At 31.7% G+C, this 12,751-nt stretch overlaps 1 non-coding gene across 1 annotated transcript; it reads left to right on the forward strand.

Moving 5' to 3' along the window:
- Positions 1–1,083: 1,083 nt before the first annotated feature.
- Positions 1,084–1,909, forward strand: LOC105327922 (uncharacterized). The gene is made up of 2 exons (XR_010710799.1): positions 1,084–1,540; positions 1,710–1,909. It is a non-coding gene; the product is annotated as an uncharacterized protein (transcript).
- Positions 1,910–12,751: the final 10,842 nt, after the last annotated feature.

Genomic DNA, 12,751 nt, shown 5'->3' on the forward strand with positions numbered 1-12,751 from the left:
TCAAATTTCGCAAAAGGGACCGGAACCTGCCCTTTAATATCTTGATGATGCATTAAATTCTGCATTAATAATTACATCTGTTACAAAAAGAAATCGTACCAACGTTAAAACTAATAAAAGCAGAAGGTACTATATCGTTTGTACGTACCTTCGCCATTGTCACAGGTAGTCAGATAACTATGACTGTATACATGTATATTGACCTACAAGTTTATCAGTAAAACTCAAAACAAACCCACAATCTATATGACAATGGCTGTATTTAATTGATCAGATGCTATACGTTCCCACAAATGTGTGAATATTTTTGCAAAGAAAAAGAAATTGCATATCAAGGAACAATTAAGTTTCAATCAGATCTACTTTAGAAATTTAGATAAGATATCTTTAGCAATGACATGTTACATGACTATTAGTAAAGAAAAAAAAATCAAATATTTTAGCATTGAAAGGACTATATATGGTTTGAGCCTAAAATGGCCCCCTAAAATGAACGTTGTCATTTTACTGTAATTCTTTGTTTTATTTGTACACATATACATTTGAAGTTTTTTCATAATTTTTATTTTGAATTTAGTGCCCACAATTTAATAATATGACATCATAAAGTTTACCTTTTCCCGCCATTTTCTCATTTTTAGCATAGAACGACTTGTTTTGAGGCAGTTTTTCTTTAAGGAAACATTGAGCGACTACTTGAACAAATAAAATATTTTTACCAAAGATGTATCTTTCCAATACTTATAAGTGACAACAAGTTCGTTCTTGTTCAAAGAGTCGCTCTATATTTCCCATTCGAAAAAAGATAAGAAAAATGTCAATTTTTGGTTGATTTTGATTGAATTATAAAAATAGCGTCACTTCTGACGTCATATACTGCCAGTGAGTGCATATAAATCAAATAAATAGATGAAAAACATATTTCATGTCAACTCTTTTATAAAATAACACAACAAATTAATGTATCTGAATTATTTTAAAAATAGCGGATTTTGGGGGCCAAATTTGACTAATATCATATATAGTTCTTTGGATATTTATTTGTATCTTTTTATAGAACCATTTTTCTCAATGAGTCTGAATATGGCAAGTGCTCTTAACCTCAAAACTATTCCACACCAAATTTGGAATCAATCTGAAATCTGTTAAGTAGAACTGTAATTAACAGAACCATACGTTTGCTTATATTGCAATATATGCTTATCTATACAACATCTAAGAAGCGTTGTAACTAAAGATAAGCACTTCATTCCTTCCAACGACACTTGACACACAAACAAGATGGTGTCTCTAACAATACACAGGCTTTGTCTTACAGCCGCAATTTTTCTGACAGTCAGTGGTCAGGACCTTGTCACATCTTCAGGCTGCCTTTACCACGGTAAGGTCTACCCGGTCGGGTCCTTCCAGGCCTCCCCATGTGAGCCCTGCCAATGCACGGCCTCAGGACAAGCCTACTGCGCCATTGTGGACTGCTTTTTTGGTGGTTGTGTCGATGCCGTCCACGATCCTAACCATTGCTGTCCAGTGTGTCCTAACGGTAACAATTAACTCAGCATCATTTTTTTGTGATTTTTCTTCATGTTTTGTTATTATTAGGGTTGTTCTTACGATTAAATATGTAACACTTTGTATTAAAATTACTTTTTTCTTTGTTGCAACTTGGAGTAGATTTGAAATAACCATAATGAACTTATAATGACTTGTAGGTCGAAATTGCAAGGCTCCAGATGGAACCATTATTAAACATGGTGACACCTACTCGACAGCTGATATGACGTGTCATTGTTCACATTTCGGCACTCATGCGGAATGCGCCTACAAACTGCAGCCTATTCAGCTCGTCGACCATCAAGTTAGCTAAAATGTAGCCAGCAATAAATTAATACAGGATGGTGTTTGTCTTATATTTGTTTGCTTGTTTTTTGTTTGTTTTATTTAAATAAACTAGACTTTGACCCGTGCATTCACGGGTTGGCATTGCATATGATATCGGACAACTACGAAGTAGATACATCGACACACCGTTTTGTTGACATTTACATAACCAATCTTTAAGCCTACAATAATGCTATTAATTTCAGTACACTCTGCTTAGTTAGAATAATCTAACTTGGGTCCGTCTGACTGTGTCTCGGGACAGGCCTTCACTACAGTAAAATGACTCTCACTTACCCGTAATGTAGCAAAAACTTGCAAAATGGCTCCGAAACGGTTTTGGAGAAAATCAATAAAGCGGCAATGAAAATAACAGTCAAATTATTCAAAACAAACCATTTTGATGCTGTAAATACATTTTTATTTAAGAATTTAATTCATATTAATAAAGGATTCAACACTTTTTCACCAACGTTTTTTTTTACACACAATGTTGACATTCGGAATCACGGGATTTTTTTTTATTAAATGCACAGAGTTAGAGTTATCTACCGTATTTTCTTTCATGAACAGAATTTATCACAAATTTTCAATGAAAATTTTTACGTATTGTATAATCATTTCTGAGTAAATCCATGCAAATGTGATATTGTGGAAACATAAACTAAAGAGCCCTCCGTGATTTAACGTGGATGTATTGCGCATGCATATGATTTTATAATCCAAAAATTCCAGATGATATCCGGATATTTTAAAGGATTTTTCGTTGATGATTATTTAGCGAAGCTTAATTTAGAAAAAATAATAACAAATTGGTAATCCTTAAGTACCAGTGATGTTTAAAATGCATAAAACAAAAGACAGTACTTCCGATTTCTCGGTATTAAAGCCTAAAAATTCGAATCTGTTATTTTAATATAGTAGTATAGATTATATTCAAGATCTCGAGCACATGTCGTTGGTATTTAAGAGCGAACTTGTTTACTTGGTTAGAAAAGGTTTTTTGATAGAAACTGCAATATGACAAGGCCTTGTTTTGTTGTTGTTAAGTTATGAGCCTCCTAAGACATGCTTCAATAAGTTTGAACTCAAAGCATGACGATTGTTGATTGTTATCGTATTAAACGTGGCGATTTTCGATAACTTTGTTGAGTACATGTATGCTCAATGTCCTGTTATGTATATTTAATTCTTTTATTATCCAAATATATCGAGAAAACATCGAAAAATATTTATCATGCATCACCAAGTTATCTGTTATACCTCACAAGGTACAATGCACACATTGCAAGATTATCGAAAGTACATCACAATATATTTATAGATTACAGAATCTAGCAACGGTACACACACAAATCAACATCAGTTCCAACTTAGCAGGGCTTGGTTTTGTGTTATAAACACCCTTACGGCTAGATAAAGTTAAAGCCACAAAAAAAAAGATTTTAAGCTCACTTAACTTTTGAAAAGTATTGTGGTTTTTAATAAATAAGGTCACAAAAAGAGATTTTATTACTCACTTATGTGTTGAAAAGTATTGTGTTTTTGAATAAAAAAAAGTCACAAAAAGATGTTTAAAGAAATGATCGTCATGTGATATGATGATATGATTGGCCAGCTTCGTGTTACAGCAAACTACATTGAAGCGTTTAATAGGGGTTTACTCCAGAAAAGTTTCTACGTAATGTTTTGACTGACCTTTGTCCAATCAGATCGTAGCTGGGCGGAGTTGAGACATTACCGCTCGTGATTTAACTTGAGAGAGAGAGAGAGAGAGAGAGAGAGAGAGAGAGAGAGAGAGAGAGTTAAAACTGGTTAATGGAGTAAATTATAGCCTATAGATAAGACAGATGAGCGAACTATATATCAACAATAGTTATAAAATGACAAATCATTGTCTAGTATATCTTTTTAATTTTGAAGATGGGGGAATAAGATGGCACAAATGCCCATTCAGTTTAGTAGAGAAATACAATTTTAAATTTATTTTTCCCCGATGAAATCTATTCAAATATATTATAATACAACTTTGCAAAAGCAAAATTTCTAACTATAGTCAGTTTTTAATATATTTAACAAAAAATAAGGAAAAAAAATATTGTCGGAAATTTTGGTGGTATCGAACCCGTAACATAAAAACCCTAGATAAATACGATTAGCTTATGCCAGGTACTTTTTTTTTTTTTTTTTTTTTTTTATCTTTTATTGATATTCAACATAATACACACTGTACATATTAATTCTTAAAAACAGCAATGTCTAATAAACAAATGAATTTATATAAAAGGACAAGTATTAAAAAATAAATATCAACACACCCTCCGTTTCTTTAACTAGAGGATTTCTGTTCAAAAATAATTTGGAGAAAATATTTCTTCTGTTTTCCTTGATACACAATTGGTAATGATTATATGAAATAAATTGTTTTAACATGTATTTACAAAATTTAGTAACATCAATCTTCTGTTGACTTTTGATAAACATTTGTCGTCGTTTGTATATACTTAATCTACATATTGATAAAAAGAAATTAACAAAAAATGTATTTACATTTTTTATACCCGTTGACAATGATGAGAAAAACATCTCATCAAATCTTAAAGTATTGAAAATATTTACATCTACATCTTTGAATAATGTTTCTAAATGATACACAACAAATTTGTTTATAAATTCATGTAGTTCATTACAGCCAATAAATAAATGTATAATATCTTCATTTTGTAATGAGCAAATTGGACAACAATTTGATTCTGTTTTGCCGATTTTAAATAATTTTTCATATGTAAATATTGCATTGTGATACATCTTAAAATCTAATTCAATAATTTCAGGTGGTTTATAAGACTCCAATAATGTACCCCATCTTTTGAAAATTACATCAGAATCATCAATATTAAATTTTTCTTTCCAAAAACTATTTGATACAGGATGTTGAAACAATTTGTGTAGCAATAATTTGTAAAATATTTTAACAGTACATGTACTAAAAACTATAGATTGATTTTCATATTTTACACAAAAGTCTGCAAGAAAAGCCATGTTGTGAAACTCCTTTTCTTTTACATATTCTGTCCATTCCCTCGGAATGCTTTCTAAAAGAGTTCTGTAATTTTCCTTGATAGCCAATACATTTACATCAGGATCATACTCTTGAATAATATCAACAATATAAGAACTTGGTAAAAAACCTGGTATAACTTCATATGCTATATGTTTTACATGTGTAACGCCTGCCTTAATAAAAACATTCCACTTTAACATTTTACCTTTGTTTGTTACTTTTGGATTACAAAAAAGACAAAAATTATACACGTCACTTTCTTTCTGGTTAAATATCACATAATCTTCTATTGCATACCATGCGCTAAACATTTCTTTGTAAAACTGAGGTAATGTAGGTAAGTCTTGACTAAACAATCTCAGTAAAAATATTTCTGAATTTGCGCCTAAAGAACATATCTTTGACAGGTGATATTTTAAAATGTGTTTCCACAAAAAATCTTTCGATGTACAAAAATATTTAGCTAGAAATTTAAGTCTAAATGATAACATTTTGAGATAAATATCATTCAACATTAAACCTCCATTATGTTTATCACCAACAATAGTTTTGTAAGACACCAACTGTGCACCATAATTCCACAAAAATTGAATACATTCTTTTTGTATTGAATCTCTTGCCCATTTAGGCATTGATAAAACAGATAACGAATACCACAACTTTGACATCAACATAGTATTTATAACAACTGCCCTTCCTTGAATTGTTAAATCTCTTTGTCTCCACAAATTAAGTATTTGTTTAATTTTTTTCACTTTGTCATTCCAATTTAAAACTTCACATTCTTTCTTGTTTCTACCAAAAAATATACCAAGTATTTTCATAATACTTGTTTCAGAAATATCATAAGTTTTTTCAACTTTATCTTTTAAACAACCTGAACCTATACACATTATTTCAGATTTTTGAGTATTAATTTTTGCACCTGATGCGTTTCCATATAACTCAAAAACTTGTAAAACTTCTGTTATAGAACCTGTATCTGATATTGTCATAGTTGTATCATCAGCGTGTTGAAACATTAAAGCCACCTTGTCAGACATTGGTATAGGTATTCCTTTTATATTTATGTTACTTCTCATTGCATGATACAAAGGTTCTGCTGATAAAACATATAATAAGGCAGATATTGGACAACCCTGTCTGACCGAATTTTTAACTGGAAAATAATTGGTTAAAAAACCATTACATTTGACACTACTAAAAATGTCATGATAAAATATCTTTATCCACCTTTTAAAATAAGGTCCAAAACCAAATGTATCTAAAACATCAAATAAATACTCATGACTTACTCTATCAAAGGCTTTTTCTTGGTCTATTTTAACAATGTAGCCTTCCAAATTATCCATTTCTACTAAATCAATAATGTCTCTAACACTAACAATAGTATCTGCGATATCTTTTCCTAGTATACAACATGTTTGAGCATCTGATATAATATTTGGTAAAACAAATTTTAATCGATTTGCCATAACTCTAGCAATGATCTTATAATCAACATTAAGTAAGCTAATAGGTCTATAATTTTTCAAACATCTCTTGTCTCCCTTTTTCTTGTACAATAAAGTAATAACACCCATTTTCATGCTGTGTGATAACGATTCTTTTGTTTCTATTTCTTTATACAATTTAAACAAAATATCACTTAAATATGGCAAAAACATTTTGTAAAATTCAACTGTTAATCCATCTGAGCCTGGACTTTTGTTATTGGACATTTCTTTAACTGCTATTATAATTTCTTCATTGTTAATACAGTTTTCACATAACTCAAAATCATTCTCATCTAATCTTTTATCAACAAATGATAAAAAATGCTCCTTACTTTCTTCTTTAATACTGACAGATGAGTATAATTTTGAGAAAAACTTATATTGAATATCTAGTAACGCTTCTGTATCATTTTTAATTACACCATCATCAACTAATTCTTTAATTGAATTTGATTTTTGTCTAACTTTTTCCAAATTCAAAAAATATTTGGTACATTTATCTGACTCATTGGCCCATTGAGCCTTTGACCTTAACATTGCACCTCTACATTTTTCTAATTCAAACTCTGACAGTTCACATTTCAACGCCTCATATTTTTCAATATCAATTTTTTCTCCATTTGCAATATTCTCAGATAACTTTTTTATTTTGTTTTGTATAGTAAAATATTCTTTGTTACGTTCTTTCGCCCTTCTTTTACTATAACTCTGAGAATACTTCTTAATTTTGTATTTCAAATTATCCCACCAAACTAGTAGTGATGTATTATATAATATGCAAGCTTTTTCTCTTTCTATCAGTTCTACAATTTTTCCTTTGTATATATCATCATAAAGTAGTAAATTATTTAGAATCCATATTCTAGGACCTCTTTCAACATCATCATTATTGAAATAAAGCACAACCATTGAATGGTCGCTCAAAGTAGTTTCTACATAATAAATATTTCTAACATACTTATTCAAATCCTTAGATGTCAAAATATAGTCTATTCTACTTTGAACTAGTCTATTTTCAATCACCATTTTTCTAGAAAAAAACTTTTTCTTTTTTATTTCTATTTCTCCATATATCATCAACACTATGTTTATTCATAAATTCAAACAGTGCATTATAACCTTTGTCATACGTATGGACAGTTTTTCCACAACGATCTATTTCACTAAGCGTGTTATTAAAATCTCCTAATATCATAAGACTGTTAGACATTGGGATTATTTCTGAAATATTCTTAAAAAATGATGATCTATCTGCAACTTTGTTTGGTGCATATACATTTATTATATCAAATGTTTCATCATTATCTTTATATTTTATGTGTAAAAATCTACCATCAAAACCATTGACAAATTCAACATTTTCTTTTAAATCATTTCTTATCAAAAAAGCTACACCTCTTGCCGAACTATCATAATTATTGTAAATAATATCACCATTCCATAAATGTTTATACATATCAATAAATTCATCTTTCCAATGTGTCTCTTGTAAACCAATTATATCATATTTCTTTTCAACAAATAAACTAAATATCATTTTCATTTTGTCAACATTACATAACCCATTACAGTTCCATGAAGTAACTAACATTACAGATATGAGTAATAAAGTTACAATAATTTTATTCATTTTATCTATTCTTTTTGGCCTTTCCTTTCTTCACTTTCTTCTTTCTCTTTGTTTTTCCTTTGATAATGATTTCGTCGTCCTGTTCTGAGGACTCGGAACTTTCTGAATGTTCTCGTACGACCTCGTTTCCTTCCGCGTTATTTTGATCCCGATGGCTATCGGCACTATCAACGGGTTCACTGATTTTTCCACTATTTTCTTTCACATGTGAATCAATTTCGGGTTCAACTTTCTTTTGTTCATCGTGCGTTTTCCCGATATCATCTTCGGTTGGATTTTCCGCTGTTTCGTTTACTTCCATTTCTAGTTCTGATTCCCTCTCTTGTGCCTCGTCAAGCTGTGCGCCGTTCTCCTTATTCACCTCTTCAACAGGGCTGTCATCTCCTGAATCGTGTTCACTAGACCCGCACGAACACTCGTCTCCCCATTGAAGACAATCGTAACACTTTTTCACCGAACATGTTCTAGCGTAGTGTCCTTGTTGTTTACATCTAAAGCAGACGAATTTAGGGCAAGCCCTAAACAGATGATCTTGCGAATAACATAACGAACACACTTTAATTTGCCCATTGTGGATAACCCTGTAGTATTCTTTTCTGAATTTGATTGTGTACGGTAATGACTGCATATTTGGTGGTAATTTTACTCGTACGTATCTCGTTCCATCGGCGATGTTTGTTCCAGGGTAATATCGCCGTTTGATTGGAGATAATATTTCAATGTTCATTGACAGAAGTGTATCTTCAATTTCATGATCTTCAATGTATGCTGGGAGATGTAGAAAACTGACCATTATTGAGTTTTGAACAATTTCTCTACATTCATATGTTTTGTCTCCTATTTTTATTCCTTCTAAAAGATACTGAAGAGGGGCCCTACCGTCTAAGGTGATTTCATATAGATTTCCTGATCTTGGGACACACGCGAACATAGATCCAACTCCACAAGTTTCGTGTACAAACTTGATGATATTATCAGGTTTAATCTGCCCATTATCTAATACATCAACAGTTACTGTGTTTTCACGGCGGTAGTTTCTATTTACCTTGTTTGGGTTGTTTTGTGATCCGCCCTCATGGCCGCCACTCGACGTGGCAGGCATCCTGCCCTTTGTTGACACAAAGTCAACACTACTTGCAAATACAGTTCAACAATTCACTTATGTACAATATTATATATACAGTTATTCAACTTGGCTCCTTTTTAGAAGCTTTACTACTTACATAAGTACACAAACCAACTAACTATCGTCTCCACGAAAACTATCCGTGCACTCTCGGCTGACAGTAAACCGGAAGTCCTATGCCAGGTACTTTAACCACTGAGCCATTTCAGACACAACAAAGGCGGCTTTTTAAATATTATGTGTGACTAAGGTCACGAATTACAGGACTTGTATTATTTTTTCAATACGTTCAGTTGTTGGGATACAAAATGATATTTTTAATGTATAGTGGGTCATCTCTCCACGTTTTTGTTGATTGAAATCGGTTTGTTTTCCATTAGACCTTAATTAGTCTATGAGAAAAATATGGAGCACAGACCCACTCTATGAAAGAAAATGCCTTGAAGTTCTACAAAATGACAATATTTGCAGGTTTTGATACGTATACGTCTGTTTGAGTCAACATATTCCAAGTATTGAACATGCTTACAGGTTACAAATCAATGATTCGTTAAATATATATTGTTTTAAATGATGTAAAAATCCCCATCAGATTTGTTGATACTTAAATTTTTTAGTAGCCTGTCCGACCGCGTATGGGCATTTTACACGCCTTATCCACCCATCTTCTTTATAAAACTTTTAAGTGTTTTTAAATTCTTTAACAGGGGAACAACGATGTCTATATATAGATAATTTGAGGAGGTAATGTCAAACATCGAGGATTGTACGAATATTTAAGAAACTGTTTTTATTACAAGTGTTACCGTTAGTATTCTAATCAAAGTTTGCCGAATCATCCTGGAATGAAACATTGGTTGTAAATTTTCCTAAGGACGAATTTGTCCGCCATTGTTTTATTTTTCCACTAAGCATCCGCCTCCGTTGCCTTTCCTTTTCACTACATCTAAATTCATAAGTGATCATTCGTTCGCATTTCAAAATATTTAATGCCCGTATTCTCGGACTCCATGCCAGGAAAATTAGTTGGTTTGTTACGTCATTCTTTTACATATACATCGTACATGTTGGCGCGCGGCCAAAGAAATTTTCACAATCGTTCTTTAAAACGCTTTAAAGTTATACCAATATAGGTTATACATGTAATTTTTATATTCAGACCTTAATTAATTTGTTTGCAAGTGTATAATTAATGATAATTTCTTCATCGGCACCACTTAAAATTTACTCAATTCACTCTCTCTCTCTCTCTCTCTCTCTCTCTCTCTCTCTCTCTCTCTCTCTCTCTCTCTCTCTCTCTCTCTCTCTCTTACTCTCTCACATTCAAGTCACGAACGACAATGTCTTAACTCCGCCCAGCTACGATCTGATTGGACAAAGGTCAGTCAAAACATTACGTAGAAACTTTTCTGGAGTAAACCCCTATTAAACGCTTCAATGTAGTTTGCCGTAATTACATGCAATAGACATGATAAAAATGATCAGTTCGATTTCCAGATAGAGTAACTATGCGATTTGAAAAAAATTAAGAATTGTTCCCATGTCATTGTTTAAATTCCTGCAGCACTGGGACAGAGAATGAGAGTTTTCTTCATATTAAAGGCAAATACAACGTTCATGTGCATGTTATCTATACAGTGAAGATTTCCCATTTCATTAGGTTGCTGTTTAAATTAGTGTCATTTTTTCATGAAAAATTCATTGATATATTAAGAATGTTTCGAGCCTTATCTCAGCATCTGAAACTATCTATATGTTTGTCGTGACTGCTCATTCCTATAAGTGTGCGGGCTTTTCAATGTATCCTGACCATGCATTACACTTTTGTTTTCAATTTTACACTACCTTTTCCTTAAATTTCGTCTGCAATGCATTTAATGCCAAACATTCAATTATATATTTTCCTTTGCAATCCCTATAATCTTTTTAATTTTGCTTCTTTCATAGCACCTTTGTTTTTTTTTTTAAATTTACATCATGTTTTAAATAAAAGGTCAAGATCTATTAATGATTCCAGAGTGTCTTTTTGGTGCTAGAACCATTATGACGTCATAATTGACTTGATGAATCTTTTCCCGTACTTTACGGCTTTAAATGGAACCATGTAGTAAATAAAACAATATTTTGACATTCTATATTTAAACACGGGAAAAGTAATCCCGGTACCTATATTCAATTTGAAATCATTTTAAAGAGGAGGTCAAGAGCTTGTTTGTTTCCATTTTTGAGAGACTGTAGGCATTTTAGATATATTTCAATAGTAAAAAATGGACAAAACTCCGAGATTTGTTACTTTTATCCTTCATACTTCATAGAAAATGGTTGTTCAAAACATGATTTTTCATTGTGTTTACCAAAAATTTAAGCCCCGGTACACCCTTTGAAAAAAAAATATTGTTATGAAGCATCATTAAAAGAATTTATATCTTGAATTTCATAAACTTGTAGGCACCTTTTATACGACTCCAAGCAAAACAGGATACGATATGCGCGTGCTTAGTACTCAGCGAAAACGTCCAAGTTCTTCGACATTTTTTTAAAAATCAGAACTTACACCTCTTTCAGAAATGCAACTTGGACTCGACTTATTATTGGCCTAACTTCGTTATTCGGACTAACTTAAGCCTAAAGAGAAGAGTAATGTTTGGGCCTAACTTTCGTCCAGTCCGAGGACTTGCAGCGAAACTTAGTCGGGCGTATTTCGCATTTTGTAAGGAAGGAGTAAACAAATTGGCTATGGCTATGGCGTAAGTCTTTGACAAGGCAGCACTGCATTTTAATACATGAAATTGTTTCAATATCGCAGTATTACAGTATTTCTCGAAGAACATGACTGACTCTCCTCACGACTTTAAACAGGATCACGACCTGATATATAATAACGCCGATTAATATTTTTATTGATGTAAATATTTTTTAACAGTGAAATGAATTAATTAATTACATTACTACTATACCATGGTTGAATTATTTGAATAATGTTCATTTTCCTTCAAGAATTTACCGAACAGTAAGCACATAATATTGAATTTAAACTTATCAAATAAATAAGAAAATATCGGAATCAAAAAGGGTACAAGTGTTAATTTTCTGGAATGGGTTTTTATTTGCAGTGCAAAACACAATTGTATATCAAATGAATGCATTTTTGATAGTTAAAGTTATCACTTACATGTAATTAGGGGTAAATATCTTCTACATTGTTCAAAAACAAAAATAAATGCCACGTATATAAATCGGATAAGTAGGCCTTTGATTACATACTTAATTCTGTAAAAAAATATGTCAATTAGGCCGAAAACGAAAAAGACACAACAGTTTCCTCATGTATCTTTTAAAAAAAAAAATGAACGTATTTATCAATGTGTTTCAATTCTTAGACTCTCTCTCTCTCTCTCTCTCTCTCTCTCTCTCTCTCTCTCATGCATATTTATTTAATTTATCAGTATCTAAGTGTGGCAATACTTTAAATTGTATTAAGAAATAAGGAATCGTTCAATCATTCTTTAAGTATTATGAGGTGATAATTTTGGTCGGGGCAAGATCAAATCCAAGAA

Source organism: Magallana gigas, chromosome 2 (assembly GCF_963853765.1).
Source record: "Magallana gigas chromosome 2, xbMagGiga1.1, whole genome shotgun sequence".
Lineage (NCBI taxonomy): Eukaryota > Metazoa > Mollusca > Bivalvia > Ostreida > Ostreidae > Magallana > Magallana gigas.